This window comes from Heterocephalus glaber, unplaced genomic scaffold, assembly GCF_053883595.1.
Source record: "Heterocephalus glaber isolate CG9 unplaced genomic scaffold, H.glaber_assembly_v1.0 deba00001673, whole genome shotgun sequence".
NCBI classification, from domain to species: Eukaryota; Metazoa; Chordata; class Mammalia; order Rodentia; family Bathyergidae; genus Heterocephalus; species Heterocephalus glaber.
In genome coordinates, this window is record NW_028258410.1 from 10,382,451 (window position 1) to 10,399,927 (window position 17,477).

The 17,477-nt window shown below is 44.6% G+C and overlaps 1 long non-coding RNA gene across 1 annotated transcript in view; it reads right to left on the reverse strand.

Moving 5' to 3' along the window:
• Window positions 1-660: 660 nt before the first annotated feature.
• LOC110348294 (uncharacterized) overlaps window positions 661-17,477 on the reverse strand; it is a 127,810-nt gene continuing 110,993 nt past the window's right edge. Inside the window, exon 3 of the long non-coding RNA XR_015446013.1 lies at window positions 661-2,661. This is a non-coding gene — a long non-coding RNA (uncharacterized LOC110348294). The remainder of the gene's footprint in view (window positions 2,662-17,477) is intronic.

Sequence of the window (17,477 nt, forward strand, 5' to 3'; positions counted from 1 at the left end):
TTCCATTCCTAGGTACATAACAAGAACAATTACAAGCAAGACCCAAACAAATATCTGTAAGTCAGTATTTATAGATGTATCATTCACAGTGAGCACAAGGCAAAAGCAGAGCCAATGCCCACCACACACAATGAAAAAGCAAAAGGTGGTGTGTGCATACGACATTATTCTGCCCTGAAGAGGGAATAAAATTCAGACACATGCTGCAACACAGAAGGGCGCTGAATACATGCTCAGTGAAATAAGCCAGATACGAACGAAGACAAATGGTGTGCGACACCTCTGAGATGAGGTATTGGGCATGGGCAAATTCACCAAGACAGAAACTAGGATTACAGGTACCAGAGGCTGGGGGAGGGTAGAAATGCGTGTCACTGTTTCATGGCGACAACTTCTTTAGGATGACGAACATACATGAGAAGAAAATGGTCAATGGTACAGCTGTTACTCTGTCTGCCTTGATTTTATGAAATTAGATTATGTATCCTGAGATTTTTTATTAGATGAATCAAGAGTCTTTTACCATCTGTTTAACTTAATATTCTAACAAAATTTCTGATTTAACATTCTTTATTGGTTTTATAAAAATGAATTCTGATAATTATGTACATAAGCCAAGGAAGCCTTATTTATTATGCAAGGCAGAGAAAATACGTCAATGCTGAATTCTTATTTTTCCCCATGTCATTTGTGAATATTACTCTAAGTTTTTGCCCATGTATTACTTCTGTTCCCTGAAGATATTCACTTCTACAAATGTTTGTCAAAATTGGGAGCACTTTAACAAATAGCTCTCAAATATAGTGCCTTCCAACATGTCATTAAATATTCTCCTTTGAATATAATTTGGGCCTTTTCAGTTACATCAGGAGATTCACTAATATATTTCCATAAATTACAATAAATAATGTCCCGTTAAACTTACAGGGGGTTTTCAGCTAATGTGTGATGTGACTAATTCAAGTCAGGCTCTTTTTTCCTCCCTGGGTGCCCTGGTTTTTCCTACCAGCCATACCTGTTAGGGCAGAGCCTATTCCACCAGGGTCTTTCGGGGGATTTCAAGCTCTGTGTTTAGTGGTCATTGTGGGCGGGGAGGAGGAGGGGCCGGGAATTGAAAGCCTGACTTATTGCTGTGCTGGTCTGGGTTAACTTTGCCAATCCTCATAACAGTTAAAAGCATTTGCATCAATGGGGAGCAGCAGAAAGGACTTGAATGAAGACCCCATGGTTTCACAAAGCCCACTACCCCATCTTTGATGGTGGGAGAGAGACTTTAGATGGTACAAGGGCAAACATTTGTTTAATTGTCTGCTTGGTTTAGAACTTGTGGCAGGAGACATTGACTTCGAATCAATGATAATAACAGGGGTTCCATTTACAAAATATATTTAAATTTTAAAACGTGCATATTTAAGGAAAGAAAGAATTGGAAGCAATCCATGGGGTGGGACAGCAATGCCAAGTGGCTGCCCTGGGCAGTGCTGAGCCTGCCGATGCTCCTTGCTTGAGGGCCACATGCTCGCCCTCAGGGCAGTGATGGATGCTGAGGGGAGCTCTGCCATGGGGACATCAGAGCCTGGAGCTGCGATCTCTGCCTGGCAGGTGGGGACAGAAAGGGTCAGCAAATAGAGAGGAACAAGCTCCTCTTTCTTCCAGCTTTGCAGGGGCCACAAAGCAGAAATGTCACCTGCTGTGCCCCACAGCCTGAGGAAGCCACACCAGATGGGTAGGCTTGGGTCAGATCCCCCCACATAGCACCTCCACTCCCACTTAATGCCTGACTCCTCTGTCTGGCCTGCTCTTGGCAAATCTCACCTGCCCATCTCTGTTCTGGGTTCAGTTTTCACTGTGAGCACTGGTAACAGAGGAGCTTCCTCCTTCTTGGGGTTGCCACGCTGCCAAACACAGCTCTAGGCTTGGAACGGACCATCTTGAATGAACCCCTGGAAGGTGATAGGATGTACACCCATAGCTCATAGGCCTTCCGTGAAGACAATCATGTTGCTCACCCTCCTGTCCCACCTCAGCCTGCAGCAGGTGCTTCAGGAGAGCAGAATGTTCATTTCAGGGACGATTCAATGTGACAACCCAGAGGAAACACTTGTCACCATGCCACCATACCAGTGGTCACTAGATGTTAGACACTGGAGAAAAAACTGAAGTTCAACAACATGTATGCCCCATACACCTGCCTGTTCACTAGGAAGTCATCAGATGCATCCCAGTGGAAGGACTTGCCCTCCAAACTCTCAAGGTCACTGAAAACAAGGAATGTCCAAGCAGATCCCACAGAGATCCTGTGACTGACTGTAGTACAGTGCCATGGATGGAATCCTGGAACAGTCAAAGGAGGCTAGGGAAAAGAAATTGAAAATGTTTGGACTTCAGTCAATGGTAATGTGTTAATACTGATTCATTAGTTGTAACAAATGTATTCCATTGATGTAGGGTGTTGTGTTGGTCAGCTTACTACCGCTGGGGGGAAAAGCCTGACATGCACAACCTAAAGGAGGCAAGGTTTACTGTGGCTCACGGTTTCCAAGGTTTCAGTCAACAGTTGGCTGGTTCTGTTGTCATGAGCCTGAGGTGAGGCAGAACATCCGGGCAGAAGGGCAGGGTAAAGCAGAGCTGTTCACCTTGTGGCAGCCAGGAAGCAGAGAGCTAAGGGCAGAGAGAAAGCGCCAGGTCTCAGAGGCACCCTAAGGGCAATGACCTGTTTCCCCATCTGGTCCCCACTCATTCATTAATTCTTTAACTCTATCTCCCCTCAAGACCCCTCGCCTGAATATTGTGCATTGGGGATCAAGCTCTCCATAATATGTCTTAGGGCAGCACTTCATATTTAAACCGTAACAGATGTTGTCTTAGTTACTTTTCTCTCATTACTGAGACAAATACCTGACACCCAAAGTTAAAGGGGGCGAGGTTTACTCAGCTCACAGTTTGTAGAGGGTTCAGTCCATAGTCAGATGGCTCCAAGACGGGGTGTCATGGGAGAGGAGAACCAGGACATGGCAGGCAGATGACAGCAGAAACAAGCAAGCAAGGGACCCTGACAGCATCTTTCTGCCCCTTTTATTCTTTAACTAGCTTACTGGGATCAGGGCAGTGTGAAAGCAATCAGGGGACTGAGTTAGTAATCGCACACCCTCAATCCCAGCATCACACACTCTAGATTCGGCCACCTCTGAAAAAGCCCCACCTACACAGCATGAGGCTTTGGGGGACATCTAGACCCAAACCCTAACAGACGTTGATCATAAGAAAGTGGGGTTGGAAGATACTCAAGCTCTCTGCACTGTATTGGCAGCTTTTCTATAAATTTAACCTGTTCTAACATTAAAAATTTGTTAGAAAACAAAACAAAAATGGAAAAATGTAAGTGTCTCCCAGAGCTGCTAGGCTGGCATGAAACAAAGCTGTGGTTTGAACTCACTTCCCATCATGGAGCGCCAGAGCTGCGTCCACTCAGGCTTGTTGTCAGGACAATGACATACCTGGAAGGAGACCAGCAAAGCCAGAAGGGAGTGGCTGGAGGCACAGCACTCCTGCCGGGATTCAAGTGATCAGAGGCCTGTGTAGAGGCAGTGACTGAAAGGTCATGCATGTGTGCGTGCGTGCATGTGTGTGTGTGAGTGTGTGTGTGTGTGTGTGTAGGGAGCAGCCACCACTGGAAAAAGCGGAGCCGGGAGGAGAGAACAAGCCAGAAGAGCAAGCCCTGTCCTCCTGCGGCAGGCTGGACCCCGGGCAGCTCCAGGGCAGTTGGCCTTTCGGGATGGAACTTCAGGGTACCTCTGAGCATGGGCAGACAAGGTCTCTCAGCAGTATCCCACTTTCTCTTGTCACAGGGCCATCCAGTGCCCACGGGGAGCTGCCTCCCTCTGCCCAGCAGTGCCCACAGACATGCAGAGGGGAAGACCAGTCAGGCTGGGAGCTCCATACTGGGAGGTGGGCGGGTTTGGGGGTCTGAGGAACTCCTGATCCACATGGTTTGATTTCCAAAGCAGTGAGGTAGAAGACAAGCAGCACCTAGGCCTGTTGTCAGAGACTGCCTTCCTGACACGCAGACCACGGCTCACGTCGGCGGTGCTCTCAAACCATCCAGTGTCTTAATGAAGTTCTACTGAGCACTGCCACTGGAGAGGCAGGAGGAAGAGGCTGACCCCAGCCACCGGACCCCTTCTTGGCCTGGGTGTTGTGGATGGCCCTTGTGGCTGCCAAGCGAGCCTTCCCCTTCCTCTGGAGCTGACCAGACACCAGTTCTAGGAACCCGTCCATCCAGCTGTGACTAGAGCTCAGGGGCGAGCAGGTGCTGGGCCCTGATCTAGGGAAATGAAGGCTCCCTTGGGTCTGAGACCGGGCTCCCCCTGGTGAGGGTGCTGAGCTGATGGGGCGACCCACACCTGCTGGTGGCCAACTCTTTCCAACCCGGAAAGGTCTGGCTTAGTGAGTGAATGAGGCAGAACAGAAAAGTCTCCCCATGCCATTGGAAGTCCCTAGATGTGCCTTTTGCGGGCAATTTAGTTCTTCTTTTATTTTCTTTCTTTCTTTTTCTTTTTTTTTTCCAGTACTGAGGATTTAACCCAAGGCCTTCATATTGAACTACATCCCCAGCCCTTTCCATTATTCTTATCATTTTTATTTTGAGACAGGTTCTCATTAAGTCACTTAATTACACAGGCTGAGTTTGAATTTGTGATCCTCCTGCCTCAGCCTCCCAGAGTGCCGGAATTACAGCCATGTGCCACTGTGCCTGGCTTCCCTTTTCCTTTTTATTCCAATTTGAGCTAGATTTTCCTGAAGCTAGAGTCCTGGTGAGTATGCAGTAGGCACAGTAGGACAGAGGGGGACAGACATGGTGACCTTGGCTGTACCATGTAAGGTCATCTGCGTGACGCTCAACACTCTCGGCTGCTTATTTCCCTGCTGCCTGCTGCACTGGAGATGCACTTCCTTCCTGCGCAGGGTGAGCTCCCTCACTCTTCTGCTCTTGAGAATGCTGCAACCCCAGGAAGCCTTCCACCATGGACAGCAGCACCTGGTGCTTTCCTTCTGATGGGAGCCCAACTGGAAACAGAAAATCTAGGAAAAGAGCACTTCCAAAACAGAGTCCTTGGAACAAAGGGCTCACTGTCCACACTGGTTTCCACTAAGGTGACAAAGTTCCTTTTGTGCGGGGTTTCCAAGAGAGCCTGGGATACTCATACAAATGGGCTTCTCTCATCTGACCACAGAACAATTTCTTTTCTTCAAAGTAGAATATTATGCAGGACTGTTTTCCTCCAGGATGCCCCAGGGACTAGGGTACTAAAAGCCCTTTGTATAGGATGTTCCCTCTTGAAGTCTTATGCCTTACAGCTCTAGCTGCTTCCTTGCTGTAGCCTCACCCCCCCACCAAGACTTTGGGCAGGCCCCGGGGGAGGGCGTGTGGCAGCCAGGGGTTGCCACCTACTGCTCTTTGAGGACCTCACATCAAGAATGTCTTTTGTACAAAGTTTGGGTTTTAGTGGTGAGCAAAAGCATCCTGTTGTTGATGATTTCAAAGGCTTACAAAAATTAGAAGCAGCTGCTCCCAATAAAAAGGGTCTGGGCCGCTGTCTTTAGTGGATCTAAATATGCAGTAGGGCTCCTTAAGCACGCAGACATCTCACCTTGACACGGCCGTGTCAGGGGACAGGCACCTCCAGCAGGCTGCTCTGCACAAATACCCATTCCTTAGGACCAAAGGAACAATTTGGAAATGTCTCGTTTGAAGTCCTTCCTTTTGAAATATCTTTGAACTTATTTCATCTCCTTTTACCTTTCTTTTTAAAGAACTGGTACCTTCTCAAACTTTCACAGGTATCCTAATTTTTAGTTTGAATTCTTGGGGAGTTTCTGGGGCAACTTCGCCCTACAGGTACACTGGCACATCTGCTACAGATTCATTCATTTTCATTCATTGTGTCATGCACTTCACTGGATTTGAAAACAAATGATAGCATGGAGATTAAAAAGTAATGGGAGAAGAAATAGGCGATTCTAGCTTGTGTGTGTGTGTGAAAATTTAAAGATAATGAATTACAATGCCCAAAGTTTGATGGCACACTTTCATCGTTTCCACACCACTGATGGAAAGGTGGGTTTTCCTAGGGACCCTGAGGGTTTGCGGAGGTGACAGGGCCTTCCATCAGCTACATGGCGGTGTCTTTGCAGATGCTCTTCCTGTAATCTCCACTCTGGCCTTGGCCTCCCCCGTCTCAGGCAGCGTGGCTGCTGTGGCTTGCACACAGCTAGAGGGGCTTGGCTGAGCTGCCCCCCCGCCCCCCACTTCCACTCTGGCACCTGCCCCACCTGGTTCCCCAGCCCCCATGGAATACGCTCTCCCTGGAGTCTTACCCTAACCAGAACTGTGTCCTAGGTGACCCTTACTGATCCAAAACCCTCACGGCCAGGTTGGATGACCTCTCTCTCCTGAGAAGGGACAGCTGGAAGCTTCACAGATGCCCAAAGGCATCTGATCTCCCTTCTCAGTAAAGGGGCTGACAGTGCCCTCCTCTCAGACCCCCAGGCAGCAACCACAGGTGGCGGGGCTCCTCCTCTGGACTCCATTAAGGAGAGGACACACAACTCTGTGACAGACATGTGCTCCACACCAAGGCTGTCCAGTTTGAATTCTGACTATTCCTCACACTGTGACCTTGGGTGAAGTACTTAACCTCTTAGGTCTCCAGTTTCCTCATCTGTAAAACCCAGCTCATGTTATCATTTTATCTCAAATACTTGTTTTGCAGATGAATGAGCTAACTTATCTAAATCACAAAGAACAGCTCTTAGCCCAGAGAGTCACTTGGTAAGTGTCATCTCCTTCACTCTTACTCATATTACTGTTGGTGCTATTCTTCTTACAAAATAAAATTTTAGTCTAGGGATGCAGCTGAATAGTCCAGTGGTGCTTGCCTGGCATGGGTGAGATCCCTGGGTTTGATCCCCATCACTGCAAATAAATAAATGTACAAAATTTCAACAACATTTAAAAACTGAGTTAGGTTTTATTAACAATTCAGGAATCAGAGAGCTTCCCTTCCAAAGATTTGGAAAGGCGCTAGCTCAGAGCAGCTGAGGGGAGGAGGTAGCAGGAGGCAGAAAAGGGCTGAAGAAAGTGGAAACGGAAGAGACAGTGGGGCTGCTCAGCCAAAGCTGCTCACGGCACAAAGAGAGAGGACGTTCTCATCAAGGGCGGTGGACTGGGCCTCTGTAGACTGGCTGCCATGAATCTCCTGGCCCATCCCTATGTCTCACATACTCACAGGCACCTATCAGTTAACTGACTCCATGTGGTCAAGTCTGGTCTGTCAGGCCTCAGGCAGGAGCCTCGTCCCAACTGCTTTCCACCCCGCAACTTTATGGAGCCCCAGCATTAACCCTGCTGCCCCTTCGGCCTGCAGATGCACCTGGCCCAGGCTGTAGCCCTTGGCTTTACAGATCAAATGCTAACCCTTCTCCCAGCAGCAAACTCACATAAGCCAGCATTGCACAGCCACCATGACACCACACATGGGGTCTTCGACCCAGTGATGATAGAAATTAAAAACCAGGCCATGAAGTGTGAGAACGTGCGCAAAGCTTTAATTGAAAAGGAAGAGAAGGGGGAAGGGACTTCAGCTTGAGATGAAGAGAGGAGCAAGCTTTTCCTTCCTCTGAAGAGACTGCAGTGGGCTAGGCCTTTGTCATTGGTCCTCAGCACATATTTGAAAGATGTCTTCTTTCTTGTGCCTGGAGGAACAGGCAGTCAGTTTATCCCAGGACCTTTCAAGTCCTCCCAACCCACCTGCTGCACTGGAGACAGATGCACTTCCTTTCTGCACAGGCACGCCCTCATCCAGCATAAATATCTGGCTATGCAATAAGGAAGGACAACTGTAGCTATTAAGAGAAAACTTGGATGAGGGTGAGAGAAAACACACACCATCCTGGCATTTGGGAGATTTGAGGGTGTGGGGAAGAACACATAAAACACTTTTAAAGGCCCCTACGTTAAGACTCTAGGAAGGCACCTGCCCTTTGTCTCCATGGTGGTCCCTGACTCTCAGATGCATAAAATCCAACCACTCACGTTTTAACTTACAGTAATTGAGATCTATAGTTCTGTGTCAAGAACCCAGACTCTGAAGTCAAATCTCCCCTGGTTCAAATCCTCATGTTGCCCCTTGTTAGCTGTGGATGAGAGTGAGTGACAAAGCTCCATAAATGTGACCTTGATTCCGGAACATGAGCGACGTACCTGGCAGGACAGAGCAGGGATGAACGCAGGGTAATGTACTAGAAGGATTCACAGGGGGCCTGGCACCAAGTAAGCTCTCAGTAAATAGTACTAACAGGTCCTGCAATTATCGTGGTGATTGGAAAACCTCCTTGCTTGACCAGCCCTTCTATCACCAGGGACCTAGGAAGTCAGCTCTGATTCAGAGTCATTGGTTTGATTTTAGAATGAGAAGTTCACACTGAGTTAACATACCCGTGGTTCCTGCTTATCTGTGGCAGACAGACCAGTGTGGGGCCTCACAGATAATCACAAACAGCCTGGAGCCTGGAAGGGGCCAGGAAGACTTAGGGGGAGTCAGGGGACTACTGCTTAGAGTCCTCAGCTAAGAGGCTTCATTCAGCCTTGCCTCGCAGGCTTTGCCAATCTGACCCAGTACAATAGGCACAGCTCCTCCACCCGGAGAGACTCTGAGCCCCTCTCCCAGCCTTTGCCAGTGGGATTCCTACAGGCTCAGCTTCCTTGACAGAACAAACCTTCTCTGAATGACACAGCCTTGCCATAGATATGTGAATCGACCCCATCAGGCTGCCTCTAAGCCCTGTCTTCTGTCTTGGGTCTCCCTGCTCAGTGGCTTTGCCTCTGTTGTCTCAGGAGTTTAGAGCCGATCTGTTCCTTAAAGTCTAGAGATGCAAGACAGGAAGGATCCCTCAACTTGGACTCCAGCACTGTTCATACCTGAGCACTTAGGCTGAGTAAGGAGGGCCTCTGAGTCCAAAGACTGCATCATTTTTAGAAATGGCATCCTGGGTCTGCACGGACTACAGCAGCAGCTCCCACTTAGGGATGCCTCTCTGGGCTGCAGTCTCAGTTCCAAGGACTTCCACAGAGCATCTTACTCAAGGCATCTTACTTTTGTACTACTCAGCAGTACAAGGGAATGAACTATGGATGTATGAGAAAGCTTGGGAAAAAAGTGGGCTGTAAAGGCATTATACTGAGTGCAACAAGCTATTCTCAAAAGGCTACCCAGTTTATGATCACACATGTGAATGAATACATATAATGATACCTAGGGGATCGGGGGAAAGTGTCCAGGGGAAAGTATGCACTTTTGTGCTGTCTGATGAGTCTGAGGGGAGAAGTAGACAGTTGTGGAGAAACGTGATTGGAAACAAAGGGATGTGGTCCGGTAGTCAAGCTCAGGGCAACCTCAGAGTGGCCTGTTTGTTTGGACTCCATTCTTCATCTCTCTCAGACAATCCTTTCCCCGGGTTATCAGCCTCAACACCTGACATATGAGGATCCTCGGGGAAGAAGGAGGAGGAGGTCAGAGAGCAACCATGTGAGATTTTATGGCTTCCTTTTGAGGAGAGGAGTTCTATTTTCTATCATTTGTGGGGAGAAAGAGAATTGGGAGGAGGACAGGACAAGTTCAAAGAGCCTCTTGCATCTGAGCCCCCCCAGTCTCTGTCAGCAACAAGCCAAGGTGCCTGCTGTGAGGTGTCCTGTTCTGAGCCCCAGTACACATACCATGCACGCACACTTGAGCATGATTCAGTCAGGTAGGATGGCTATAACAAAGTACCATTGACTGGGTAGCTTGAAAACTGGAACTTTCACAGTTCTGAAGGCTAGAAGTCTTAGAGCAAGGGTCAGAATGGCTGGCTTCTGGTGGGGCCCCTCTTCCAATTTGCACAGTGCTGCTCACATGGAGTACAGAGGGCAGGGGAGCTCTCTGGGGTTTGTTCACAAGGGCAAATTCCCAAACTCTGCTAATCCAGAAAGACCACCTGGTGTCCCACTTTGGGACCCCTCTAAACTTCCAGGAGCTTTCTTTCTTCTTTTCCCTTTGACGAAGACTCCCCTTAACTGATTCCTCATCCATGATTTTCATTATTCGACTCCGTGAGATACCAGCTCAGTCTGGACAGCAACATGATGACCTTCATGACCTCCATGACCTCATCACTTCCAAAGGTCCCACCTCCTAACACCATCACACCATGGGTGAGGACTTTGACATATGAATTTTAGGAGGACACAGAGAGACACTCAGGGCATAAGAGGTGATGTAATAAATATGCCACAGAAATAAAGCCAGGTGTGTGTAACAACCTCAGTAGGCTTCTCCTGATATTATACTGTACTTTTTCAAGAAACCACCATGGTATCTCTGCATTATTTCTTACACTCACATGTGAATCTACATCACTGTTACCAGAGTTCTAGGTCACAGTCCTGACACTGAGGTCCCAACAAACTCATCCCTGGAGAGTCCACTCAGAAAGAGACAGATATGGTGAAGTAAGAAGGGGGTTTATTACTCAATGTGGCCACACTGGGAAGAAACAAGACCCCTGGGTCCTAAGCCCTATTATCAGGGTATCAACCAGAGCTTCAGAACTATCTAGAGATGGAACAAAAGCAGGGGCAAGGAGTATGCATAGTTAAGGAGTCTGGGCCAAACTGTGGTCTGGTTGATCTTCACCTCAGTTCTGGTTCTGCCCGGTTCTGCTGGCTCTGAGGGAAATCATTAGTGCTTGAACAGGCACCTTGGCTCCCAGCCAACAATGGTTATTTCCATTTGAGGGCCAGCCTCCTTTACCATCATAGGATGATCTGCCAGCAAGACTCCCTGTTCCTGGAATCTTGAACATATTCTAGTTACTATTCTCTTGACATCATCAGCCTCGAAAGGGCATAAGCAGGGTTACATAAATTTGGGGATAATTAACCTTGTATTGACAGTTTTTAGACAGATTTTCTTTAAATGGTCAACATGTCTACTGCTGAGTTGAGCAAGACTATGACCTAAAGTTTAAGGTAGGAAAGAAGACACCTGCAAGCCCAAGAAAGGAGTCACTGTTAACAGTGCCATTAGCAAAAGACTTCCCTTCCCTGCCAGGTTATCTGAGTGAGCTGCAGTGCACAGACAGCCTTGGACCCACCACACCACTGCCTATCACCTCTGTGACCCTGGGCTTGTCACCTACCCTCCCAGAGCTTCAGACCCACACTCACTGTGAAGGTCATAGGAGTCCCACCCCAAAAATGTAGTGGTTTTTTTTTTCATCTTATTTGCTTAAGTTAAGAAAATTTGTTCCTGTTGCCTATGACAACAAAACATTTATTTGTATATATGCTATTATTTTATAGTAAGAATTCAGGTGATTATGATGAGATATTTTGTCAGCTGGCTAATGATATAAAGGACCAGTCTGCAGCCAAACAAATATTTTACCGAAAAACTAGATAAAATGTATACATAAAAAGCTGGTTTCTACATAAATATGCTTCCCTTCCAAAAGTAGAGAGAAGTATCCAATAAATAGGAACAATCCAAGATCTCAGGGAAAAAGAAGACATATTTAGGTGAAGCCAGTACTCTCCACCACTCCTCATTTGGTTTGCTAGTAGCACAGGCAAAATGCCAAAGAGCTGAGCAGAAAGACAAGCACCAAGTGGGAGCTAAGCAGAACTTCCAGCAGCTTTACAGGGCTGGGGGTATTATACATTGACGAGCTAGGGTATAGCCCAGTGGTAGAGCACTCACCTGAAATACACAAGGCCCTTGGTTTAATCCCCCACACCATGAAGAGGGTAGGATGTTATACTGAAGACCACCAAGGCTACTAGGATATATAAATTCAAGACCTTGGAGAGAGGCAACAGAAACGTGAAACCAACATTCTGCTTTTGTTTCTCTTGTGATTTGTGCCAATTTGAATAGGGACTAGAGAAAGGCTAAGAAGACAAGCAGAGCTCTGATCTAGATGTTGGGGAAGCTAGGCATTATTTTCAGCATCTGTATTTCTAGACACTTGTAAGAAGGTAAAATACGTTCAAAATTGTACGAAAGAAAAGGAGCAGACAGGAGGAAAAAGAGATTAACACAGGAAAAACTTAGTCTTGGTGTGACAAAACCAATTCTGACTTGGCTAAAAGGTCTTCCCCTAATGTAACTGCCTAATATAGGCTAAAATAAAATAAGATTCCTCACTGGAGGATTATAGTGTCAAATGGAGGTTCTAGACCATCAGTCAGTAAAAACAATAACAAATTAGCACAAGAATCGTGAAATAATACAGGGAGGAAAAGAAGACAATAGAAACAGATCTATGGATAATCTCTATATTATAATCATTAAGATGTGGATTGTAAAATAGCTTTGACTATATTATTCAAGAGAACAACAAAATGGAGAACTTTATTAGAGAATTAGAATCTATGAAGTTCCAACTGGACATTCTAGAACTCAAAAATGCAATAACTGAAGTTACTAGAAAGATTAAAGAAAGAAAATACCTAGATTGATGGGTAAATGAGAACAAAAGGGTAGAAAATACATGATTATCAGATCTAGCATGCATATCTCGATTTCCAAAAATATGAAGTGAAAAATGGGGAAAGAAGCCCTATTTGATGAGGTAATGAAAAATATTCCAAAGCTGATAAAAATAAAAAATTATATATTCAAAAATATTATGAACCCTGGGAAAGTTAAATAGAAAGAAAAGTATAACTATAAAAATCTTAATGAAATTCTTAAGAACCTGGAGCAAAGAGAAAAATTTTAAAGGAACCAGAAAAAAATACATTATGACAAAAAAGTAACAATAAGAACAACAAGTAGATTAAATAAAAGGGAAGCTGAACTAGAGTCTTAAGACATACACAAAGGTCACCAGAATTATGAGGCATTGCCTTCAAAATAAGAATGGCAGCTGACTTCTCAGCAGAAAGGATGGAATCTGTAGAAAAATGAATGACACTTGTAAGGCAATGAAAGAAACCAATATACAACTCAGAATTTTATTCCCATGAAAATGACATTCAAAACTGAGAACTAATAAAGATATATTCTGACAAACAAAATCCAACAGATATAACTAAGATAAGAAAGAGGTATCCACAAGGATATAAAAATGATCCCACAAAGAAAGACTGAAATTCAGAAAGACCTCTAGATAAAAAAGTGCATAGGTATCTGGATCAATCTCAAAAATTATTATGAGCAAATAATAATAATAATATTGTCTTATGGGATTTGAAATATATTTAGAAATATATATAATTCTAAATATATTTCAAAGTAAAATATACCAATAAGACCAAAAGGAAGAGAGGCTAAATAAGTTAGTGTTCTAAGGTAATTCAGTTGTCTGGGAAGTAGCAAAGTGCTAATTATACTAGACAGGTACACCATAATGACTCAAGGGTACATGTTCTAATGTCTAGCTTATTAAAATAATGGCAAAAGAATGCATAGCAAGCTAAAAGGGAGAAGATAAAATAAAAACTGCAGATACAAAACCCTTACCACAATACTACCACGTATTTTCTGGATACATAAAAAGGGTTATAAAAATAATGTTTTATGGCCAAATTGGATTTATTCTAGAAATGCAGCTATATTTCTAGTCACTTGTAACATTTACAAAACCTCAGTGTAATTCACCCTGCAATGACCACTTCTACCAAATCTCCAGAACAGGGCCACACTTTACCAGGCAGGAACAGTCCTATACAAACCTGCCTTACTTCAGGGCTCCAGGGTCACCCTCAGTCCTGATTACCTGACCACGAATCCAGGGGTGTCTGCAACTCAAACTGAGTAAGGCCCTATACTTACAACCATGGTTTTACTATAATGAAAGGATGCAGATTAGAGCCAGCCACAGCAGAGGTGTGTGGTGTGCACCTGGGAAGGACTCCCTGCGAAGCTCCTGGCCATGCCCAACATATGGAGTCTTTACTGTTCCCCAGAGACGCTGGTACATGATGAGGCTCTAGATGGTTGCCAGGCAGGAAACTCACCTGAGCCTTTGGAGTTCAGAGTTTTAAATGGCACTTACTCACACACTACCCTCAGTCTCCAGCCTCTTCTTGAGAGCCAGGCTAAGACCCTCAGTCTCTGATTTCTCCAGAGGTCAGTATTATGCATGTATGTCCCAGAGTCCCCACGGTAAGTCACACTGTTGGACTGTCCAAAGTCCTGGCTCTTGGAACTTGAAGGTCGCCTCATGGGAGAAAGGGGAAAAGCCAGACCTCTCGATTCTGCACTATCCTACCCAATTAGTGGAACGAAGGGGAAAATCATACAATCATGTTAACATACGCTTGCTAAAATTACACCCCACTCATAATATAAAAGAACGCTGACCAAATTAGAATAGAAGAAAATTTCCATAATCTGGTCACAAATGTTTACAAAAATTCATGTACATGACACTTAGTTGTGAAATGCTGAAAACTATCTGCCAAGATGGAGAACAAGTCAGAGATAGTCATTACCCAAAACTGACTGGAAATTCTAAACAAGGCATCGGATAAGTAAATATAATAACAACTGGAAAGAAAAAACTGAAACTGCCCTAATATTGATAGGTAGAAAAGCCAGAAGGATCCATAAAGTCATAGAATTATTAAGAGAACTTAGCTTCACTGCTACGTACATGTCAGTTAACAAAAGTAATTGCCTTCTATGTACTGGTAACAAGGAATTAGAATTTGAAATTTTAAAACACTGACACTGTTTACTATTTCAATGATTAATCTTGGTTGTCAACTTGATTGAAATCCATAAAGCAGGCCTCTGGGTTGTTGTGTGAGGCTGTTTCTGGAGATGATTGGCATGTGGAACAGCAAACGGAGCGGGCAGACTGACCTTGAACGCAAGCAGCAGCATCCAATAGATGGGGGCTGGGTGGAATGAAAGAGGAAGAAGGAAGAAGCCTGTCAGGGCAGGCTTTCTGCTCTCCCTGCTTTCTAGGTACCATAGGAGAGCAGTTTCCTCGCCATGCTCTTCTACCATGAGGTTTTTGCCTCCCCACACCCTAAAACAATGGACCCATGTCTTAGTTGCTTTTCTCATTGTTAAAACAAAATATTGGACACCCCGAGTTAAAGGAGGAAAGGTTTACTTAGCTCACAGTTGGGTTGGCTCAGATGCAGGGTGGCATGGAAGAGGGGCATCACAGAGGAGAAACAGTTCTTTGAATGCAGAAGGCAGCAAAAGCAGAAATCAACAAGTGGCAAGCAACAAGCAACAACCCTTTTTCTGTCCCTTACATCTTATCCAGGTTACCCACCCTTAGGGCAGGTAGAACTGGAAAACAGGGTGGAGCTGCCTTAATCCTAGCATCGCACCAGGAATCAATCCCAGCATCACATCCTTGATCCCAGCAGCACACAATCTAGACCCAGCCCCACCTATGACTGCGCGAGGCTTTGAGGGGACATCTAGACACAAGCCGTAACAACCCAATTGACCGTGGACTGAATGAAACCTCTAAAACCATGAGACAAAAATAACCTTTTCCTCCCTTTAACCACATATCAGTTCAATTATTTAAATACAGGATGACCAAAAATTGCATATTTCTCATTAATTTTTACAAGATAATATCACAGGAAATATAAAAACAACAATTTTATCAACTGTATTCAATACAAGTATCAACTGGTTGAAATGACACCTGCCTGAGCAACACCCGAGATAGTATGTAAACAAACATGCTGCCTGAGTGACACTTGGGGTAAACTGGTAAGTAGTTAAATTGTTTCCTGGGGTACTTTGTCATAGCAACAGAAAGCTGATTTGTTAAAAAAAAAAAAAGTAGAAATATTAATTCTCTAGGAATAAAGCTAACAAAAGACATGCATAAAAATGATATGCATAATCTCTACAAAGAAAAATGCAAAAACATAGAGCATTTAAAAGACCTGGAAAACTGGAAGGATATATCATGTTCATGAATTAAAAGATTTGTTTTCAGAACATTATCGATTTTCCCCAAATTAGTGTATAGATACTATGCAATCCCATCAAAAATCCCAGTAGGATTTTTTTTATAAGCTGACAAGATGGTTCAAAAATTTAGATGGAAATACAAAAGCAAAAGGAAAGCTATGGCAGGCTGGGACAGACCCCCCAGGTTGGAGGGCTGAAGTCAGTGACTCAGTGTGGAGCATGGTTCAAAAATTTACATGGAAACACAAAAGCAAAAGAAAAGCTATGGCAGGCTGGGACAGACCCCCCCAGGTTGGAGAGCCTAAGTCAGTGACTCAGCGTGGAGCCTTGACAGGGAGCACTGGGAGATCAGCGTCCTGATCTCAGCACTGTGACATCTGGGGCTGGAAGATCTGCTTATGAGGCTGCCTTCTGTGATGGGAGCTGTTGCTGTTGTTTTTTTTAAATTTTATTCGTCCATGTTTGCAGTACGTGACATTTACATTCATCTTGGAGAATAGGTACACGCACATAACCCAGCTTGTTTCTTTTATAAATCCCCTCCCTTCCATGTCTAAATCCCCTTTCCCCCTCCCACTCTTGTGGTTATTATACTGTTAGCTCATATTTATGACACATAATGCTCACATTCACTGTGAGCACTTGGTACCTGTATGTGGTGCATCTTCTTACTTCCCCTTAGCCGGGTTCCTGGTTTCTACCCATTAGAAGCCAGTAGCAGCCTCCCCCCATACCACACAAACCCTTGGGACACAGAAATGTTACAAAATTTCCCCTGTTGGAGGCCAAATTTACTTTAGGTTGAGAACTACTATAACAGACAAATAAGAGTTGATAAAACAAGATGAAAAATATGAAACAATATACAGGGTTCCTTGACTTATGACGAGGATGACACTGTCACACACTACAGCAAAGGTCGATTCCAAGTGATTTGTAAATCCAATTGTGAAAGGTGAAAATTAAAACAAAATTTCTAATGACAATAAAAGAGAAAATCTTCATAGCCTTGGGGCAAAAAAACATTCTTTAAATAGAATACATAATAGCACAGACATAAAGGGGAAGAGATGATATATTAGACTTTATTAAAATTAAGAACTGTGTTCAGCAAATGACACATCATGAAAGAAAAAAGGCAAACCACAATGTTGGAGAAGATAATTCAAAGGCAAATACCTGACAAGGACTACCGTCTGGAATAAATAATGAGCTCATGCAATAAAAAAAAAATGGTAGACAACCCCCCAAAAATAATACTGGCAAAAGACTTGAGACACTTCCTCAAAGAAAATAAGCACATAGCAATAAGTTTAAGAAAAGGGTCTCAATCTCACTGGTCATTGGGAAAGTGCAAATTAAAATTACAATGAGACACCACTGCATCTGTGTTGGTTAGCTAATTGTCACCATGGCCAAATAACTGAGGAAAAAGGAGTAAGGAAAGATTTATTTTGCCTCATGGTTTCAGAGGCTTCA